The sequence below is a fragment of the Symphalangus syndactylus genome, chromosome 24, assembly GCF_028878055.3.
Source record: "Symphalangus syndactylus isolate Jambi chromosome 24, NHGRI_mSymSyn1-v2.1_pri, whole genome shotgun sequence".
Taxonomy (NCBI): domain Eukaryota; kingdom Metazoa; phylum Chordata; class Mammalia; order Primates; family Hylobatidae; genus Symphalangus; species Symphalangus syndactylus.
This window is the reverse complement of record NC_072446.2, coordinates 54,460,159-54,482,509: the sequence shown is the minus strand read 5'-3', so window position 1 is coordinate 54,482,509 and position 22,351 is coordinate 54,460,159. Positions and strand designations below refer to the sequence as shown.

The 22,351-nt window shown below is 41.9% G+C and overlaps 1 long non-coding RNA gene across 2 annotated transcripts in view; it reads left to right on the top strand.

Annotated features, from left to right (window-relative positions):
• LOC129474469 (uncharacterized) overlaps positions 1-22,351 on the top strand; it is a 49,644-nt gene that overhangs the window by 8,119 nt on the left and 19,174 nt on the right. The window lies entirely within an intron of this gene.

The following is a 22,351-nucleotide window of genomic DNA, read 5'->3' as shown; positions in this document are numbered from 1 at the left end:
TAAAAACAATGTCCTTTTCCAGTTCGTTCATTCATCGTGGTCCAGGTCTCAAAAGTGATTCCTCCCAGGGGTCAGGTGGGCAGTGCCAGCGTCTGGTGGTAACTCAGGTGGAACAGAGGTCACTGGCCTTGTCCAAAGGAGGCTGCAGCTCCTCTCCTCCTTCAAGCTTGGCAGGGGTTGGGGCCCCATCATTTTTTCTTGGAAGGGGCCCATGGTGGCATCTGTGTGAGTGTGGCCAGGGATGTCTCTGGAAGAGGGGGTTGCAGACTGAGGTCTTTTGTTTATTTGGAGGGTGAATTTGGGGCGCTGAAGGGCACTGGGGGTCTAGGGCTTCCTATGTCTTCCCTTAGTGCTACCTCTGGGACTCCGTTTTGTCAGAGTTCCTGATATTTCGTGAGAAAGCTGGAAATCCAGGTTTTTTTTTTCTTTAAATCAGAAATGTCAGGATTTAAAAATATAAGCAGCTAACTATAAATTCAAAAATCCCTAACCATTGTGCAAGCCAAATGAAACAGGCATAATAAACATGAGCTGCTATGTTCCTAGGTGCCTGGTCAGCTGGGATACAGGTGAGGGGCTGACGGCAGGGGCAGGTGACCCCCTTGCCCACTGCCTGTCCATTCCATGTGTTGTTGCTTGGACCCATTAACATTGTCCGCCACATATTTCTGTTTGAAGAAAGTTCTGGTACTGTGGGCAAGTCTTGTCTATATTGAGAGCAGGGTTGAACTGCAGTCGGTTACAAAGTCTGCCTTCAGTGGGATATTATAAGGGTTCACATGAACTGAATTAACAACATTTTTATATCTGAGGCTACACAATCCTAAAGGAAATGTGACTTCTATAGAGAGAATGGAGATGTTCCTAGCACTTTCAAGTATATCGAGCGTTCCGCCAATAAGTGTATTTTTTTCATCTTGTGCATCTTGTGTATGAAAGCTTTCTGTGAGGTTATGTCCATGAAAACAAATGCCTTTTTTTCTTTTCCTAATAAAAGCAGAATAATGAAAGATAAGGACAAGGTTACACCATGGCTACAGTAGTTGTCAACAAGCCTTTTGAGATTGTCTTTTTCTGTTGAAATCGGTTAATGAATTGGAGTTTTCCACTGAGCTCACAGAAGGTAGCTTTTCAGATCTGGGAGCAGATAATCAGAGAGACACTTTTTCCATGCAGCATGTTGAAGGGCATCATTTGGTCTTGTGGCTACACCAACTGAGTCTGGTCCAGGACCAATCTTGCTAATTACCACAGGTGGACCTTTGGCCCAAGGAAGCAAACAAGGCATTGGGGCACTTCTCTGTGGCTGCCTTGGGACCCTTCAGAAGTGATGAGCTGCCAATCTGGAAGCCGCTTGGGTGATAATGATTCTCGAATGGGCTTTTATGTGGACGAGCAACATGACCTAAGGCACCAGGGACACCAGAAAGGACACTTTTCATGCAGCTTGAGATGTGAGTAGAGAGCAAAAGAGATTTCAGAAGATGAGCACCGCCGCTCTCTCGACATTATAAAGTGTCTTCTGAGTGACAACAGTGCATCCTTGTGCATGAATTGCACTTAAGCTTTGTATTTTTGGAAAATAACAATCTGTGTTTTCTGGTTACTATGGACCCAGTGTGGGCCTACAGGTTTTATGTGCAGCACCTCGTTCATGTAACTCTTTCAGTGATTGGGAGAGGCAGGAGTGGTTCTTGCCCCCATTTTACAGGGGGGGAGACTGAGATCCCTGAGCTAGTGAAGGATCCAGCTGGGATTCTTGAGCTCAAGTCTGTGGATCCCAAAGCTTGTGCTTGTTGAGGATGAAGAGACGATAGAACTTGCAGTGGCTTGGATGTAGCAGGAACTCATTTCACTTATCTTTTCTTAAGACATGGCTGGTGGGAGTCGTTAGGCTGATAGAGCATCTGACGGGAAGTTCAAAGAATTCTAGCCTGGTTAGTAGTGTGTTTGGAATCACCTCGTAGGGTTTACCTTAAATCATGGAGATTGTTGCAAATTCATTATCTATGTAAAAAAAAAAAAAAGCCCCTCAGTGATGCCAGGGGAGGACCATTGTGGATTACTGCTTGATTAATCATGGCTGAGTAGGGAGAGTTGCTGTCATTTTCCTTTTTCTCTAGTTTCTGTGAAGCTCCTCACCTTCCTATCTCAGCCAGATGTCTTCATCAACCCCATCTCCTCCCAGCTCCTTGGGAAACTTACCACATCTATTTTCTTTTTGCTTTTGAACAGCCTTTTCCTGTCAACTGGACTCTTCTTATTTTCTTTTTCACCAATGTTGCAAAAGTTGAAAGAATTGTAGAGAAAATCACACACTTACCACCCAGATGCAACAACTGGCATTTGCTATATGTGCCGGATCACACATCTGGTCTTCTGTCCATTCTTCTAACCGCCCACCAAGACTTTAAAAAAATACATTTCAAAGCAGGTTGCAGACATTATACACTCGCTTCCTACACACTTCAGCCTGCATACCACTGACCAGATTTCAAGATTCATTTTTGTTTCTTTTTCTGTTAAGTAAAAATTTACAGTGAAATGCATAATTCTCACATGTAGCATTGGGCAAGTTTTCCCCATTAGCTTTTAATACATCTGCTAATCTCTTCTATTAAAAAATCAAGCCAAATCTGCCCTCACCTCAGGCCCATTCAGCTAATGCCCCGAATTGCTCCTCCTCATTTCCAATCAGACTTTTCGACAGCACTGTACCCGTTTCTTCTCTTCAGCCTCTCCCTGCACCCATCTGGCCCCTTCCCTACCCATCCTGCCATCTTCACTGAGGTTACCAATTCCTTCTGTGTCACCAAATCCAGGGATATTTTCTAGTCATCACTCTCCTTAGCCCTCGGTGGCACCTCAAGCTCCTTTCCTCTGGACACAGTCCCTTGCCTGACTTGCAGGGTGTCACGTTCCCTGGGCTTTCCCCCTCCCAGCCCTCTGGCCACTTTCTTTCTCTCATTTGAAGTCTCCTTCACCATTTTCTCCTCTGAAATTAAGTATTGGAATTGATTAGGGCTCAGCAATTCCGTACTTTTTTTCTGACTCCATATTTTCACCAACATGATCTCATCCTCTTCTGTGGTTTCAATTTCTGCCCCCACACACATGACCCTCACATTTGCATGCTGCCTGGCATCTCTCCTGGAGCTCTAGGCCTGTATTCCAGCTCAGTGCCCCTTCTTGGATGGTCCAGAAGCACCTAACATGTTCGTGTCCAAAACCTGACTCAATCTTTCCTCTTCACACTTGTTCTCTGTCTTAGTCCATTTTGTGTTGCTAGAATGGAATATCTGGGACTGGATAATTTATAAAGAAAATAAGGTTTATTTGGCTCACGATTCTGATGGTTGGAAAGTTCATGATTGGGCCTCTGCATCTGGTGAGGGCCTCAGGCTGCTTCCACTCATGGTGAAAGGGGAACCCCGGCTTGCGGAGATCACTGGTGAGAGAGGAAGCAAGAGAGAGTCGGGAGGTGCCAGGCTTTTTTTAACAAGCAGCTCTTGCTGGAACTAATAGTGAGAACTCACTCACTCCCATGGGAGGGCATTATTCTGTTCATGGGAAATCTACCCGATGGCCCAAACACCTCCCTCTAGTCCCCACTTCCCAGCATTGACACACTGGAATCAGACTTCAGCAGATTTGGTGGAAACAAACCATGTTCAAACCACAGCATCCTCCTCTAGGATTCCCCCAGCACAAGGAGTGGTGTTACCATTAACCCAGGGGGGATTGCTGGTCCCTCCTCCACTGCCAAATTGTATTGATTTTGCTTCTTACAATTATGTCTTGATGTCGCCTTCTGCTTCTCTCCACTGCCATAGTCAGGGTTCATATCCAGCTGGGCCTCCCACCCTCTTGACACCCTCCCAGCATGCATTCTCCACCCGGTAGCCAGACTTCTGTTCTCAAAACACTAGCCTGGTCCTGGTGCTCCCCTGCCTACACCCCCCAGAGGATTTCCAGTGTCTTCTGTCTCTGCAGGGATTGCAAGGATCTTCTGGGTCAGGCCCGTGCCCACCTCTTCACGCCCCTCTCCCTACCCCCCTACCCCACCACTCTCTGCTCTCCAACCTCACCAGCCCATCATGCCTTGGTTCCTCCCACTGCTGACCTCTGCCTATGCTCTTCCCTCTTCAGGAAGCCCTTGCCCCTCTCCTTGCCTGCCCAGGCCTCCCCATATGCACAACTTGCCCTGCAAATGCCTCCCTCATGTTATGTGTCCCATGACGCCACATGCCTCTCCTTTCAGATACTTAGCATGGCCACACGTTTACATTTCACTGTGAGCATGTTTGGTTAATGTCCTCTTCCTCATGGAAGCTTCATGACTGTAGTTTTTTCCTTTGCCTTTGTTTGATCTTCAACACCTAGTGAAATGCCTGACACATATTAGACACACAACTGTTTGCTGACTGAATACATGAAATTTCATTCTTTACATTTTCCTAATTTTTTAATGGAAGGCAATTAATGTTAGCCAAGGTACCAAAATTGGAGAATTAGTGTAATAGCTGTGGTTCAGATTTTTAAAAATATTTTGATAAATCTGGGACATCTAGTTCCTTGGGCAGGAAACAAAGGCTCACTCATGTCACCTCAGGTTTTAAAAAAATTTGGACAGTGGTCATATCCTCTGTGGCTTACAGAGCAGGGTCAGGAGACCTGGAGCCTGGAGCCTGAAAATCATGTGGCTATTAAGGGTGAATGCCTCCTGGTCATGCTGTTATTCTTGTTTGCAGAATGGGGCAGTCACATGCCCCTGGGGTCTCCAGGACTTGTGAGAATGGGATAATATTTGTGTGTCTCTGCAAAATGGTAAAATCACATTAATCCACTGCGGAAGGGGCAATCACGTTTAGGATCAGGATTCCACCAAATTTTCCTGTCCTGTCTTGCAAAGGGCAGGAGGCCACCCCTTAGACCATAGTGGAAGGGGCTGCTGTATTGGGTCCTCCTGCTTTGGAGACTTGAGAACTGGGCTGAATCAGTGTCACTCTTGTTATTATTCATGTTGCGATGATTGGTGTTTCAGTAGGACTGGCTCTCTGTAAGCTCCGGCCATCCCATCAGGCTTCAGTGGCCTGCAAGAGCTTGGCCATAATGCTCCAGCTGAAGGGCGCTTTGGTCCCTCGTCCCAGGGTGATGGGCAGCTTAGTGGGAATGCACCTCCATCTGAAAGCACAGGGAGCCGGTAACCCAGGGGATGGGCTCTCGAGAAACTGCCAACCCAATACTTCTGGGAATTGGCTTTCTCTTTTCCTTGTTGTGGAAACCTCACCAGCTGCTTCATGGGGGAGGTTAATTAATGCAATTAACAACAAATGCCTTAATTGCAGATGTTTAGAGAGACACTTTACTATTATTATTGTTATTATTGTTTTGTGTGCAACTCTCTGCACACTTGGATATCTCTTTATTAAAGCAAATAAAACCATAATTAGGTGCAGCCCAATTCAAACAGCAGCAGCAGCTTGGAGCAGGAAACCATAATTCAAGAACAAGAGGTGTCCTCAACAAATATTATGTTGTCTGCCTAGTAACTGGTTGTGTGCCAGGGTGCTGTGAGCCGCTTCAGGAGAGCTCTTACCTGCTTTCTCTAAAGCCTGGACAGACGGGAGAGGCCGGGTTGAAGGAGACAGGCCGTGGGGAGCCAGGGTCATGCTGGCAGCCCCCTCAGAGAACAGGCCCCTGAACAGGCCCACGGGCCAGGGGAGCTTGTATTCCAGGAGGCTTTGATCAGAAGCTGGGAATTACACAGGAGCTGGGAGTTAAGGGAAAAGAAAAGGAAGACAGTTTACTGCTCTTAAATTGTGGTTTTGGAGGATTAGAAGAAAGGAACCAGAGATCAGGTCAGCATTTCAAGGCGAAACAATTGATAAAACACACATTCCGGGCCTTGACCATGGATCAAGGCCTTGACCATGAAGTCTTCAGCTGTGTTTCCCGATTGCACAGACGGCTTATAGTGTGAAGTTGTGTGCATCGATATGCTAATGACGGCCTCTTTAAGTGAAATTAATGCCCGGATTGTGTGCTTAGAGCAGCCCTTCATTATTCCCTGTGATATGAAGATGTGTTGGAGATTCTTCCCGGCCTCTCAGTGACACTCTTCATACAAAATTTATCTCTTTTATGGGTTTGAAGCTCTTTCAGATACATATCAAAGACCTTTCCATGCCTCTACCCTGCGTAATATATTCTGCAACAGCTTATAATAAATCATCCTCCTTCCCTGACTGGTTAGCCGTGAGCAAACGTGGCTATTGCTGGCACCGAAAGGATGTGAGATCCTCATATTTAATGCTTTGCCTCTTATGTTACTACTGTCTGTCCTTCCATCTTCCCAGGGGAGCCCCATAAAATAGCAAGGGGCTGCAATCACCCCCAGTGCTGTTCTGATTTTAAAGCCATTGTCTGGTTTGATGATATAGAAAATGTAACATGCTGTTCTTTCATGTTGAAAGAATCTTTCCCTCTTGTTTGCCTCATTTTCTGATTTCACAAGTAGACATGGCACAGGTGCCCACTGTATTTCCAAGGGACTTAGGTTGACAAGGACAACCATATTGGTGGTTGCTAATGAGCTGAGCATAGATGGGCTTTGTTGCATCTTGTTGAGGAGAGAAATCAAATAGAACAAAGGGAAAGATTGTGCAAAATGGTGGTCTCTGGGCTAGGAACGGCACCATGGCTGCTGGCTGCTAACATAGGAGGCAGATCCCACTCTAACATGGGTGACTTGGGAGAAAGCCTCCCTCAGAGAGGTTCCCTGTGTGGGCACAGAGGGATCAAGCTTTCCAATACTTATGGGTCAATGAGGCTCTTGTGTTTGGTGTGAGTGGTGGAGTAGAAGGATAGGTATTTTTTTTTGTTAAAAAAGAAACAGAATTTGCTTTTGGTGTGGTTATTCCCAAAGGCCAATGTGTGTTAAAGGAAATGCACCCTGTGATGGATATGGCTAGCTGCACCCCCTTTCCTCACCCAAATCTGCTTGCTTTTTCTTCTGTAGAAATTTATAGCTGGAGAGATGGTTGCATAGAATAAATGAGACACTTTCCAGATTCCCTTGCAGCTATGACTACTGAGGTTGACCAAAGATTAAATAAAATTCCCAAAGTCATACAGCTAGAAAAATAACAGAGGTAATATTTGAACCCATATCTGTTTGATTCCAAAACTATGATCTTTATTGTCTCCTTTGATTCTCTTAGAGGATGGAGAATTTCAATCAGGTAGTTTTTAAAATTTCCAGAGAATAAAGAATCCACTTAACAAAAATGACTTATCTTAAATTTATAGTATTATTATTAACTACAGATAATCTATTGAATAGGTAACATATATTACCATACATCAACAGATAAAAACATATCATTGGGACAATTACTGAATGGTTTCTCATAAATTATAAAAGTATTTCAATTAGCTTTATTGAGGTAAAATTTACATACAATAGAATCTGTAGACTTTTGGTGGATAGCTTGATTAATTTGGCAAATGTACACAGTCATGTAACCACCCTCACAATCAAGACGTAGGACATTTCCATTACTCCAAAAGCTCTCCAGGCTGCTGTGTATTCAACCCATCCTTGCAACTCCAGCACGTGGTAAACACTGACCCGTTTTCTGGGACTATTGTTTTGCCTTTTCTAGAATCTCACATATATGAATTAACTCTTGCTTTCCAATTATTATACTGGTGCAGTTTTTATTAGAAGGCTGTTTTGGAGTAGAAAGTTTGGAGTTTTCCTTTATAGCACTGCAGATTGAAGTCATGTAGACTAAATGGCTATTGCTTTACAGACTCAGTCAAGTGTTCTTTTCCCTATTGCAGAGGGAATGGGATTTACATTGTAAGCAGCCCTATAAAAATGGCCATGCACTTCCTCAGAGCCACTCTGCCAGTTACCCAAACTGAGCCACCAGAATTTACTGATGACACTTGTGAGTAGGTGAACTCTTTATGCACTTAAAGAGGAATGTTTAATATTTGTGTAGAATATTGGAAATGTCCAAGTCAGAGCAGGTTAATTGGATGCATGCAGTAGTTGGGAGGTGGGCTGAGGATGCTTCCAAGCTCTGAAGGCTCTTCCAGAAGTCCCATGACTTGCTCAAAGTCTGAGGCCCCCTGCTAAGTCAGCAAATGTTTTGTCCAAGTGTAGATCTGAAAAAATGCAGCATTGTCTGTCTGCAGTTCTCACCAGAGCCAGACCTGCAAAGTCAGGCACCTCTGTGGTCAGCTGTGTTGGGTATTATTCTTGGAGTCCTATGGACAGCACCAGAGTCTTGACTACAAAAGCCAGTCATGGCTGGACTCCCTCAGATGCTTCCCTACATCTGCCTCACATTGACTTATAACCCTTGAGTAGGTAGGGCTAAGAAAACAACTTCTGTTTCAAGATATTTTAGTTTGGATTTCCCCAGAAGCAGACCCTGAGACAAAGATTTGAGTGACCACCTGGATAAACATCCTCAGGGGATGGGGCAGTGCAACAGGGAAGGGAAGCCAGTTACACTGGCAACTGGAGGACAGTTCCTTTAGGAAACTCTGGGAGATGGTGGCGAGCTCTCAAAGAAGAGGCCAGGAAGCTGAAGTCCTTGTGCTCCCAATCCCTGTCTGTGGCTGGGTGAGGGCTGCGTCCAGAAGCGTGGGATCGCCAGGACTCCTGGCTCACCCTGCGAGCTTGTGGTCAGTGCATTCGAGAGTACACAGGAAGCAGCCTTTGGTGTGCAAGGGTAGCACTGAGGGGCTTGGGCAGGGCACCTGCAGGGACTGCTATGCAGACCATACCAGGTTCCCTTCTTCATGCACTGTCTAAACCATGCCTACCCTCCCTGCACCTGCCATACACACTGTGTTTCTCATCAGTTTGCACTGGGCCATGTCTCTTTAGTGTCTTACCATTATTGCCTTTTCTAGAAGACTTCTAGGATCTGCCTAGATAACTCCTCCTCAGCCATCAGATCTCATCTAAGCACCCTTTTCTCAGAAATGCTTGCCCTGGCATCCTGGTGAGCGCAAGTCCCCCTGCCACATGCTGAGGGGGCGTTGGTGGACAGGCCTGCCCAGTGCTCCTCAAGAGGCTTTACAGCAGGAAACCACATTTTCCAGACTCCCGTGGGGCTGGGCTTCTGGATGTCATTGGGAAGTTCCTTTGTAGCACAGGTGGAGTGAAGCCTGCCTTCTGATTTTTCCACTTTGTGCTTTCTGCATTCCTGTGCATTTCCGGCAAGCAGACCTAGAGATGTGGGGTTGTTCTGTGGTTCCTTTCCAGCAGTCAAGTTTTGTAGTGTCAAGAGATCAACGGAGGGAAGGTCAGTCATTATTTTGCCCTTGTGTGTCTATCTGGTGTGCTGTGGTTTAGACCAATAGTTGAGATGATAATGGTTTCCTTACTGATCTTTGGATCACAGAGAAGGTGGTGTGTTCCCAGAGCCTCTCGATTCTCTGCCTCCCTGATGGTTCCCATGGTTGGTGGTTGTCCTTGAGGAACAGGCCCATGGTATTGCTGAGAGTAACTGGAAGTCTAGCCTAGAGTCTGCTCCATCTGCTCTTCCAAAGATTTTGTAAGCACTCAGCCCACCAATTAAATACTCTCTGCTACAAAATAAGATGTGATGGCTTATGTCTCCTAAAATTGAACTTCAGTGGATATATCTAACTGCACCAATACTTCTTTTTATTTTGTTTTATTTTTAAAATTAACACATAATAATTGTACACATTTATGGGTACAATATGATGTTTTAATACATGCATACCTTGTGTAATGATTAAATCAGGGTAATTAGCATATCTGTCACTTCATGCATGTATAATTTCTTTGTGGTGAGAACAATGGGAAACTTCTAGCTATTTTGAAATATACGTTATATTATTGTTAACTATAGTTGTCTTACTGTATATTTTAAATTTTATTTTTATTTTCCACATACTTCTACTTGGAAGCAGTTTTATATTTATTTGTGGGAGTATATAAAATAGGGGTCTTCTATTCAGAAGGTGCCATGACGATGGGCTTATATCAGCTTTAGCTAGTATAATAACTTAGGGCAATGGTTCTCAAACACGGGTGACTTTGTCCCCCAGGAGACATTTGAGAATGTCTGGAGACTTGGGTCATCAAAACTGAGAAAGGTGCTTTTGGCATTGAGTGGGTAGAGGACGGGGACACTGCTCAGCATCCTCTGGTGCACAGGACAGCACCGACAGTAATGAGTTACCCAGCCCAAACTGTCAATGGTGCTGAGGTTAAGAAACTCGGATTTATGGACTTCTTTCTTTTTTTTGAGACAGGATTTCACTCCCATAGCTCAGTCTGGAATGCAGTGGCGCGATCTTGGCTCACTGTGCTTGGGTGATCCTCCCAACTCAGCCTCCCAAGTAGCTGAGACTACAGGTGCACACCATCACACCCAGCTAATTTTCTGTATTTGTAGTAGAGATGAGGTTTAGCCCTGTTGCCCAAGCTGGTCTCAAGCTCCTGTGCTCAAGTGATCTGCCTGCCTTGGACTCTCAAAGTGCTAGGATTGGGCTGGGCGAGGTGTCTCATGCCTGTAATCCCAGCACTTTGGGAGGCCGAGGCAGGTGGATCACCTGAGATCAGGGGTTTAATATCAGCCTGGCTAACTTGGTGAAACCCTGTCTCTACTAAAAATACAAAAAATTAGCCAGGTGTGGTGGCAGGTGCCTGTAAGCCAGCTACTGGGGAGGCGGAGGCAGGAGAATCACTTGAACCCGGGAGGCGGAGGTTGCAGTGGGCCGAGATCACACCATTGCACTCCATCACTCTTGGGCAACAAGAGTGAAACTCCATCTCAAAGAAAAAAAAAGTGCTAGGATTACAGGCATGAGCCACCATACCTGGCTGGTTTTCTGAAACTATATCAGATAGTGTACAGGATCTTTGGGAGAGCAGAGAGCTTGGTGAAATGCACAAGCACAACCCAGACTACTCCAGGAATCATCCTGATGCTGCCATCCCATGCCTTTAAGGACTAGATGCCAGAAGCCCTCCTGGGCAGGGGCGTGATTATTGATCCTTACTGTGCAGAGAAGGACGTGGAGGTATGCTTGTCTTAACACAAGCTTGGGTCTGTTCTAGTCCATGCTTTCCTGGACTCCCACACCCTTCCTTTTGTAGGACGTCTGTTTGGAAAAAAATCACTAATAATCTGACTGAACGACTTGTAAGTTCTAGCAAGTAATAGAATGGCATTTGTCTCTTTTATCCAAATCGGTAATGTTTTGAAAGATTTTATGACTTTAGGTAGTCATTTTGTCTAGTCATATTTCTGTGTGGGGAGGTGTTATATATTTATGCACACATAGGCTATTTATTTAATTTTTAAATAATTCAAGAATATATTATCATCATAGAAAGCATCAGAAAATAAAGAAGTACACAGAGAAAAAAGTGAAAATGCCATTTGAACCCCTCTCCCTCTTCACTTTCAACCCCACCGCCCTTCCCAAAGGTACCCGCAGTTACATTCTGGTGTATATTCTAGATATTTGGTGTGCATATATTTTCTATGTGTTTACATGCACAAACATGCATGTAGAAAAGGCATGGTCTTGTTTTCAGGATTTGTGTAATCCTTGTGATCATATGTATTATTTTGCAACTTCCTTTCTCCATCTCCCCTCCCACACTTTCTTTTTCTTTTAGCTTGATGTGTCTTGAAGAACTTTATACCTGGGAATGTCTGGCTTCACCTCATTCTATTGGCTGCTGCGTAGTGTGGCTTGGGACAGATAGGCTGCATTGAAGCAACTATAGAGTGGTGATCACAAGCTCTCAACCTGCTGTCAGCCTGCTGGGGTTGAAATTGTGGCTTCACTACTTTGTACATATGTGACCTTGGACACTTTACTTAGCTTCCCTGTTGCATGTTTTTCTCATTTGTGGCCTGGTTCTTCATCTGTTAAAAAAAATGTGAGCTTGTAGAAGTCATCCAACAGATTAACAAGATGTGCTTATACTGTAGACACCATCTACCACATTTTCCCCAGGTCTTGACATGAGAATGGATGCAGTTTGAATTGCATTGAAACCTTACTTCTTCTTTTCTAAAATTTTCTTTTCCCTAGCAAAACAATTCTAAGCAGATGTAGTTGAAACCCAGGTTTTGAAAATTCTGAGCTTAAGAAATTATATCTTATACAGTTTCCTAGAAATTTTTCCTTCATGACCTGCTGGCTACAGGCAGGATATCAGTTGATTCCAATGATTCTTTATTTCACCTTGGCATGTCTTTTATCAGAAATCATATGGAAACTTTTAAATTTATGGGCTTTTATTGCAATCCTCAATTCACCCTGAGTAGTCTATTATGAAGTGTTCTAGAGGTTCTTATTGTCCCTTATCAGAGAATTGTATCTCGGTGCAATTCATCTGTAGTCATTCTTCACAAAGAAAATCTTTCATATTACCTTTCTTTCATCATATAACGACAACTCTTGAATACATCATTATTCCACAATGAGCTTATAAATTATTATCATTAGGCAATTTTTCATATAATCTGATTTTATAAACTGTTTCTTTTTATTATCATTAGAGGGGAACCAGTAAATGCATCTGTCTGTTTTGATCCACCATGATAACAGTAATAGAAAAACTAAGTAAGGACATCTTACTGAGTCGCAAACATACTGGATTTGTAATGACTTCAGACCAGGATATTCATGTGCAAATGGCCCAGCACCATGGCCCTCTCTTATGAGTCACAGTGCCACCCATAGCGGCATCTTAATTGGTAATGCTGAGCTATCCAGATGTCTTAAACTGAATTTTTTTCCCCACAGAAATTAGTTTTTGTTTTTCTTTTTTCTTTTTTGTTTTGATACAGGGTCTTGCTCTGTCACCCAGTCTGGAGTGCAGTGGTGTGATTAAGGCTTACTTGAACTTCTGGGCTCAAGCAATCCTCCCACCTCAGCCTCCAGAATAGCTGGGACTGTAAGCGTGGATCATCACCCACTAATTTTTTTATTTTTTATAGAGATGAGGTTTCACCATGTTGCCCAGGCAAGTCTTGAACTCCAGGGCTCAAATAATCCTCCACCTCAGCCTCCTAAAGTGCTGGGATTACAGGCGTGAGCCACTGTGCCAGATTCCAGATTTGCATCTTAAAGGGCTGTTCCATTGAAGTAAGTTTTAAAAATGTAAAACAAAATATTTTTAAATGAAGAAAAAGCCAAAGTAGATTACAAAGTAGAATATGTGATTTGCTATGTGTAATGGTAACCCAAGAAAGACCCTTCACCTGTGACCTACCTACCTCCCTGAAACCTACTTACCTGTTCCTAGAGAATGCATATTTTTTCATATAGAAGTAGGGAGGTACATTTTTCACATATGGCTTTTAAATCAGCATTGTCCAACAGAGCTTACTGTGCTGATGATGTGCATATTTATCCTCTGTTCTGTTCAGTATGGTAGTGGTGGCTGCATGTAACATTGAGCTTGCGAAATGTGGCTACTGCTACTGAGGAACTGAATTTTAAATTTTATTTAACTTTAACACTTAAATAGTTTCACGTGGCTACTGGCTATTATCTTGGATAGTGCAGTTTTAGGTTGTCCTTAGTTGTAGTATGTATATTCTGTGTTACTGCTTGTTTCCAATAGTATCGATAATTGAGAATTGACTACCCTTCCCCCCCCAATCCAATCAATCCTTTAGGTGAGTAGGACACGTAACATTCATTAGGAAGACAACAATTTTCTTTTTTGAGATGGGATCTCACTTTGTCTTCCAGGCTGGAGCGCAGTGATGTGATCTCAGCTCATTGCAACCTCTGCCTCCCAGGCTCGAGCAATCCTCCCACCTCAGCCTCCTGAGTATCTGGGACCACAGGCGCACGCCACTGTACCTGGCTAACTTTTTTTTTGTATTTTTTGTAGAGATAGGGTCTCATTATGTTGCCCAGGGTGGTCTTGAACTCCTGAGCTAAAGCGATACACCCGCCTTGGCTTCCCAAAGTGCTGGGATTACAAGTGTGAGCCACGATGCCCAGCCAGGAAGACAACAATATCAACAATAGCCAGCCTTCTCAGGGTTCTGGTTGTGTTCTCACACATTGCCTGGGTTAACTAATCAAATTTTCCCACCAGTTATGAGGGAGGTAGTACTTTTATCTTCATTTTGCAGTTAGGGAATGAAAGAAGCACAGAGAGGTTAAGTGACTTGCCTAAGGCCACACAGTTAGTGGCTGTCCAGCTGCCCTCTTTCATATCCCATCTATGTGTGGGTTTGGCTTTCGATTCTGCTGCATTTACAAATGTGTCTACTCCTGTACTGCTTCACATAGTTTTATTAATATTTACTAACATTTTATATTAAGTTCTGATAACTGCAGGCAAGTCTCCCTCTGGGTTCTTTTTCAAATTAGTCTTTATCCATTCCAGAGCCTTTGCTTGTTTATATTAGGGCCTCACAACTTTGGTACCATTGGTACTTGGGTCTAGATTATTCTTTGTGGTAGGGTCTGTCCTGTGTGTGCTAGATGATGAATAGCATCTCTGGTCTCTACACCTAGACTTCAGACATTGCTAAATGTCCACTGGGGCCAAAAATCACCCTTTGTTATAAACTATAATTCTGTATAAATTGTAGAGTCAGTGTATCAAATTTCAAAAACAGTTTGGTTTGAGTGTTGATTGAAACCCTGTCAAATTTATAAATTAGTTTTGGGAAGCATCACTATCATTATAATATTGAGTCTTCTCAAACATGGACCCGTTTCACCTCAAGATCTTCTCCATCTCATTTCATGTCTTTTAATAACATTTTATAATTTTCCTCATGAAAGTTGTGTGCATCTTTTGTTAAATTTATTCCTGGGCGTCTTGTAGTGTTTTGCTATGATAAAGAGATTTTTTTCTTTTCTGATTCCAAGAATTGGTCATTACTGGTGTAAAAGAACATTAGTAATTTTAAGTGTGTCTTGCATATGAAAATCTTCTTGAACTCTTTTATTAATTCTAATAGTCTGTCTGCACATCTTCTAGAATTTTTTATGTAGATAATTATATTGTCTGCAAAATAATCACAATGTTGACCCATTGTTTAACATTCTTATACCTTTAACTTCTTTTCCTCATCTCATTGCATTGACTAAAACCTCCAAGAAAATGCTGAATTTTTGCAGGGACAGAGGGACACTTTCATTTTGCAAGCAAAGAAACAAAGACTTGGGCCTGTCCAAGGTCATTCAGTGAATTAGAACAGAGTCAAGGCTAGATTCTAAGGTTTACAAACTTCTTTTTCCTTTATTCCTTCTTGCTGCTTTTGTTTTTTTTTGGTTAATTTAGTTAACATAAAAACAATTTGCTGTCAGACCCTTTTCATTTTAAACGTATTAAAGCCGTAAAAGAAAGTTACTTACAGTCTTTTATGACCTGCAGAGTTTGATGCATCAGCACACTGATATTGACACAAAACCTCTGTTATTCTTTCATTACAAAAGCATGTCAACTCTTTAATATCTACTAGTCTGCAAGTATGTTTCCCCTTGGGAAATGCCTGCAGTAGTGTCTTCCTGTTAGTGAGAGATATTAAGAGGATCTGAGTCCTACAATAGCAATAGCTATGTTTGATGGATCCCTTAAAATGAAGCAGGTACTGTGATAGATACTTTACAAGTATGCCCTCACTATGTCTTTATAACAATACTCTAAGGTGTATATTATTATCTCTGTTTTACAGATGAGGAAACTGAGCTTCAGGGTATTAAGTAATTTGCCGAAGGCCTCTTGTTTCTAAGTTTGCTGAGCCTGGACTCAGACCTGGGTTGGACACCAAAGTAACTGGCCTACTTGCTATAGATTTTGGTTGCCGTTAGGTGTACACACGTAAAATTAATATTGGATGAATTCAAATTCAGTTTGATGGGTCTAGGAATTAATTCTTTTCACTGCTTTAGCTTAAGCAAATGAAGTTATCTCCTAGCATTACTTCCACATAAATACATACAAAGTAGTAATAGATTTGATTTAGTAAATGCCTCCAATATGCTGGGCACATCATGCATATTATCTCTTACCTGCCTAACAAATTTGAAAGGAAAGCCTTGTTAGTACCACTTTAGGGATCAAGAGACTGGGGTTCATAGAGATTTAGTAACAGGTAAGAAGGAGCACAGCTAGGTTGCACACTGCTTTTTGCACCACGTCAGGCCCACCAGTTGGCTTGTGAGCCCAAAGCTGTGTTTTGGTCACACTAGATTCACAGTTGGAAAAATATAGTCCAGCAGCTGCATTTTAAAGAATCATTTCCATCATTATGCAGTATGTGGAACCCAAGAGAGGCTTCTATAAACATGAGTACATGTTCCCAGACAAAGGAGATAATATCGATGACAAACAGCCATTATCTAGAACATCTGTTAGGCTGTTTCTCCTGGTTTTAAATAATGCATGGCATGCTCTAATTCAGGTGTACTCTGAAAACCCAGCAGCTTCTCCCGTGATTTCTGTGATCTCTGGGCATGATGAATGAGAATATCTGTTGATCATGGAGTACACCACTTAATCAAGCACTTTGGCTGCAGATCAAATTTTCTATATTTTTAACTATAATTATAGCTATAACCAACACTACTTATCTTGCTTTACAATTTACATAGTGATTCCACATACAGTGTCTCATAAGCATTTAATCCCCAAAATGGCTTTGCTCGGCAGTCATTAATATTGTCCTCACAATAGTGTTTTTGAGATTGCCTGCATGTGTCAACAAAGAGACATCCAAGAGATATTGTTCTTTGAGAAGAATGGATTTTTACAATATGGTTTAATGTGGTACCGTTTTAGTTTAATTGCATTCAGAAGAGAACATATATTAAGCAGTTAGTTGATATCTTTGGGGGTAAGAGTTTCAGAAAAGCTTCTTCATTCTATTTTACATATGCCTGAATTCCTTTTATTAGTTTTTAAATTTAAATTTTATAAATGCAAATGGTTTCCTTAAATATATATTTTACACAAATACAAAGTCATACAGGGATATTGTTTAAAAAAATCATACAGTCCCATAAGGCTGGTAATAAGAGAGATATTCTACCTTGTCTCCTCCCTCACCCCCACCAGTATTAGAAGGCAACAACTCTGAACTCTTTTTTTTTTTTGAGACGGAGTCTCGCTCTGTCGCCCAGGCTGGAGTGTGGTGGTGCAATCTCAGCTCACTGCAAGCTCCGCCTCCGAGGTTCACACCATTCTCTTGCCTCAGCCTCTGCGAGTAGCTGGGACTACAGGCGCCCACCACCATGCCCAGCTAATTTTTTTTTGTATTTTTAGTACAGACGGGGTTTCACCGTGGTCTCGATCTCCTGACCTCGTGATCCGCCCTTATAGAGCACCGTTTTAGGGATTAGGAGACTGGGGTTCATAGAGATTTAGTAACAGCTAATGAAGAGCAGAGCCAGGTTTGAAATTTATTACTCCATCTTAAATTGAGTGGTTTTACTGTTATTTGTTATTGTTTGGTTTTAGATATTATATATTGACTTCCTGCTGTGGAAGATGAGGATTCAGACCCCTTCTGTACCTTCCTTCCATCCCTCATCATTCCACTGTGGTCGTATCATTAGTCAGTGTGAGACATGCACATTATTATGACCCTAGGTCAGTACCACTTGCAGCCAAGCCACACCATGTACTGTGTAGACTTACATTTCTATTCATGTACAACTTCTCCTCCAAAGTTGGTAATAGTCTCTTTTTAAAAAACTTTTGCTTGTTATTAAAAGAAAATCACTCATTCATTTTCAAGCTTTCTGCTGGGATCCTGTTTCTTCTCAAGATGACGCAGGGCAGGGAAGGTTCAAAATTGAGACTTAGCATGAGCGGGTTCTTTGCTTCACCCAGGGAAGAATTCAAGGTCAGTGGTGAGAGAAATCAACTTTTAACAAGCAGTGCCTGGCCCATAGGCAGTGTGCCTGGCATCAGCAGTGTACGCTGGCAACTGTATTTATACCCACTTTGAATCATATGCTAATTAAGAAGTGGGTTATTGAGAAGTTTCTGGAAAAGAGGAGGGAAGTTTCAGGAACCATTTAAGTTAACTTCCAGGCTGTTGCCATGGCCTGTTGCCATGGCGTTTACAAGCTGTCGTGGCACTAGTGGAAGTGTCTTCATGGTAATGAGCAGTTAGGCCAACTGGAGGTTGATTTCATTGCTGTCTGCTGGTTTTGGGTGGCTTCTTCCCTGCATCCTGTTGTGACTAGATCCTGCTTCCATCAGCGGGGTTGTGACTCAAAAATAAGTCCTGACAGTCTCCTGCCTCAAGGACATTCAACTATTTTGGGAGCAGTTTCATCATCTTGATGACACCCCTCCTGGATATCCCCATCCTCTCGTCCCAAGATTGCAGGCCTCTCTCCCGACCTGCTCGGCCACCCTGGAAGCTCCCTGAACCATCATCTGGTTCTTTCTGCTTTTCTTTTGGGATGAATCTCACCTCAAAAGAATGTTTTCTAGATCCCACATCTTTCTTTCTTGATTTACTGCCTCCACCCCTGCAATTTCCTTGCCTCTTTTCAATTTCCGCTCCTTTAAGAGGGTTTGAGGAAGAAACAGTGATCAATACTTGCATTTGATCTTCCAGGTTTAACCTGAAGTTCCCTATATTTTATGACCAGAAAAAAAAATAAAGATTTTTTTCCATTTGGGTAGAGAAATCTATATTTTCAAATTCCACTACTTGAATTATTCTGTGCCTTGTCTTCATTGTATGGGTGCACCATTCACCAGGAACTTGTAAAATCCACATGGGGAAGCACCTCTCAAGTTGCTTTCTGCAAAAGGGTACCCAAAAGAGACACAAAAGTTTGGCCTCAAAAGTTTGAAAATGTCTTTATTTTATCCTTGCACTTGTCGACAGCTTGCTGAATACAGAATTTCAGGTTGGAAACACTTTTTTCTAGCTTTGGTGGTGTTGTTGAGAAGTCCAACAACAAAGGACTCTTAATCCTTTGTATACACAATTTTATTTTCTTTATGGAAATGTTTAGAGCCTTCTCTTTGTTTCCAATACTCTAAAATTCCCAAATAATAAGACTTGGTATAAATCTATTTTCACCTATTTTGAAGAATATTTGATAGGGGATTGCAACCTGGAGACTTATGTCTTTCAGTTCTGGTAAACCTTATTTAGTTAATTTATTTACTTTAAAAAATAATATTCTCCTTTCTGTGTTTACATTCTTGAACTTTCATTGCTGGTTGTGGATCCTCCTGGACTGATCTTCTAATTTTAAAAGTATGTTAAAATTTAAATTCTGTCTCTCTTATTTTTTTAGAAGAGCTTTTGTTAACTATACTTCCTAAACTTCTTCTGAGTTTTTTTCTACTATCATATTTTTAATTATTTTAAGAGACAGAGGCTTACTATGCTACCCAGGATGGAGTGCAGTGGCTATTCACAGGTATGATCATATAGGGCACTGCAGCCTTGAACTCCTGGCCTCAGGTGGTCCTCCTGCCTCAGTCTCCTCAGTAGCTGGGACTACAGGCATGCACCACCATGCCCAGCATATTTTTAAATTCTTAAGAGCTCATTTTTTGTTCTCTGATTGTTCCCTTTCTACATAATATTGTTTTAGATTCATCGATACAATAGCTTCTTTTAATTTCTCTGAAAATATTAATGATACTTTTTTGGTATAATTTTTGTCTTTCAACATGGGCTCTGTTTCCTCTCATTTACTTTTATCTGTTTTTTTCATAGGGGGATCTACTTCATGCTAGAGCTTTTCCTATATGTCTGGGCATCCTTAGCTGTCTGCTCAAATTTAAAAGTGGAGCACTGAAAAGTAGATTGGAAATTTTGAGCATATAGTTAAGGCTTATCACTTATGGGTTCCACTGTGTGGTAATCTTTTCAGGTCATCATAGGAGAACTCTTGATGTCAGGATCTAGGTCCTTTCTCTTGTGTTGGTCAAATTTCCCAGAGAATAATCTTCTCATTTCCTTTTGGGCAGTATATTTATTGGCCAGTGAGTCTGGGGGTAAATAGGTTTGAGGGTTCCAATATTCAGTATGGAAATTCCATAAAATGAACTATTTGTAGTATGGACACCTGTCCTCCCATGTGCCTGGTATCCCCCAGGCCAGAAACGTTCTACTTTATTTCCAAGAGAGCCAAGCTCAGTCATCTAACACAGTGAGGGAGATGCAGCTCTCTGGAACTGTATCTTCCTCCGTAGGTTTGCATCCAGTTCCACTATTTCAATTCAGGCCCAGCTGGGCTCCCATTCTCTGGAGTAGGTACCTCCAGAATTGTAGACTTCATGGGTTCTGAGGTTTTGCTTCTGGGTACTCCCATGACTGGGTTAGAGTTATCTTTCTCAGGTGTGCATAAGTCAGGAAGTCTATTATTTGTTGCAACTCCTTCATCAGCTCTCTACCACCTCCCTAAATTTTGTTGCTGCAATCTACTCTCCCATTCTCCTTGTCTCTTTTTAATCCTTCCTGCCCCACCCCACCTCACTTTAAATCATTTTAGAAGGGTTTGAGGAAAGAGCACTGATAAGTGCTCTTGTTTAATCTTCCAGGATTAACTGGAAGTTCCCTATGTTTTATGACCAGAAAAAAGAAAAAAATATATATATTTTGCATTTGGGTAGAGCAAACTATTGTTAAAATTCTACTACTTTAATCATTGTGTGACTTGTCTTCATTGTATAGGTGCACCATTCACTAAGTATTGGTGAAATCCAAGTGGGGAGTGAGTTATAGTTTGATGTAATAAGAAACAAAACAGCTCAGTTTCTTTCTTTCTTTCTTTCTTTCTTTCTTTCTTTCTTTCTTTCTTTCTTTCTTTCTTTCTTCTTTCTTTCCTCTTTCTTTCTTTTCTTTCTTTCTTTTTCTTTTTCTTTCTTTTTCCTTCCTTCTTTCCTTCCTTCCTTCCTTCCTTCCTTCCTTCCTTCCTTCCTTCCTTCTTTCCTTCTTTCCTTCCCTCCTTCCTTCCTTCCTTCCTTTCTCTCTCTCTCTTTCTTTTTCTTTTCTTTTCTTTACGTCTTTTTTTTTTTTTTTTTTTTTTTTTAAGAAACAGGCTTTTTCTTTGTTGCCCAGGCTTGTCTTTCACTCCTGGGCTCAAGTGATCCTCTTGCTGTTACCAAAACACCAGTTTGTTCTAGGTGCTGGTGCTTGCTGCACAGAAAGCCAATTACTGAGACAATGAGTATTGCCAAGGAAGAAGGATTTAATCGGGTGCTGCAGCCAAGGAAATCTCAGTCTCAGATCTGTCTCGCTGACCAACTACAATTGGGCATTTATATCATAGGGTAGGAATGTAACTAAGTGTAGGAAAACAGGAATTATGGAGGGGTAAGGAAGAGGAGTTGGTCTACAGGAAGCAGGTGGTCAGTTAGGCAATCATGATGGGTGAGGGGTCTGGTGTCTCATTGTCTAGATGCAGTGATCTGGTGAGCTTCAGTTCCTTGATACCATCTGCGAGGTCTGACAGTTGGTTTTCTGAGGAAGGAACTCAGATAAGACAAATGCATTTCAAGCTTTAAGACCAAGAAAGTATATTTCTATGTTTATCCAAAAAAAAAAAAAACAAAAAACCCAGTGAACATCAATTCTATGGGACAATTGGGCCAGTTTCCCCACCTGAGCCTCCTGAGTAGCTGGGACTACAGGTGTGAGCCACCATGCCTAGCTTAGCTCAGTATTTTTCAAATGATTTCCATAATTCATTAGTAGGCTGTGAAATCAGTTCATTGGATTATGGGCAGTTTTGATTTTTTAACTGATGAAATTGAACAGACTAGAACAAAATAGAGTAAAATAGAAAATACGAGGGTTGTTATATATGGTAAATGTAAGAATTATTTTATAAAATTGTTTTATATCAATATTAAAAGCATATGTGTATTAAATTGTGATATAAATCTCATTTCTTATTCAGAGTATGTCCAACAACATTTGAAGGTCATACTTTTGCTAAAAGTTATTGAACTTAGCTAGAGAATTTTTGATGTTTGCCTTTCCAACCAGTTGAATCAAATTCAATTTAGTGGTTGTAGGACATGTCCTAATCTGAGGGCTTTTGGAAAATTTTCTCAGTGGGTTGATGAAGAAGGTAAATGGTTCTTGGTCACTAGGCATTTTTGTCTGTCCACATAAACCTTTCACTTTTCTATCCTAGCTCAATCCTACACTATGCTATCCTAGGAAGACTACCACTTGCATGTAGCTGTTGAGAATTCAATCTCATATCACTTGTCTCATGAGTTTTGATTGTAAATTAGGCCATACCTCAGCAAGTTTCAAACTAGAGCCCACCTAAGGACAAGAATGATTTCCAGTGGAATTGTTACCTT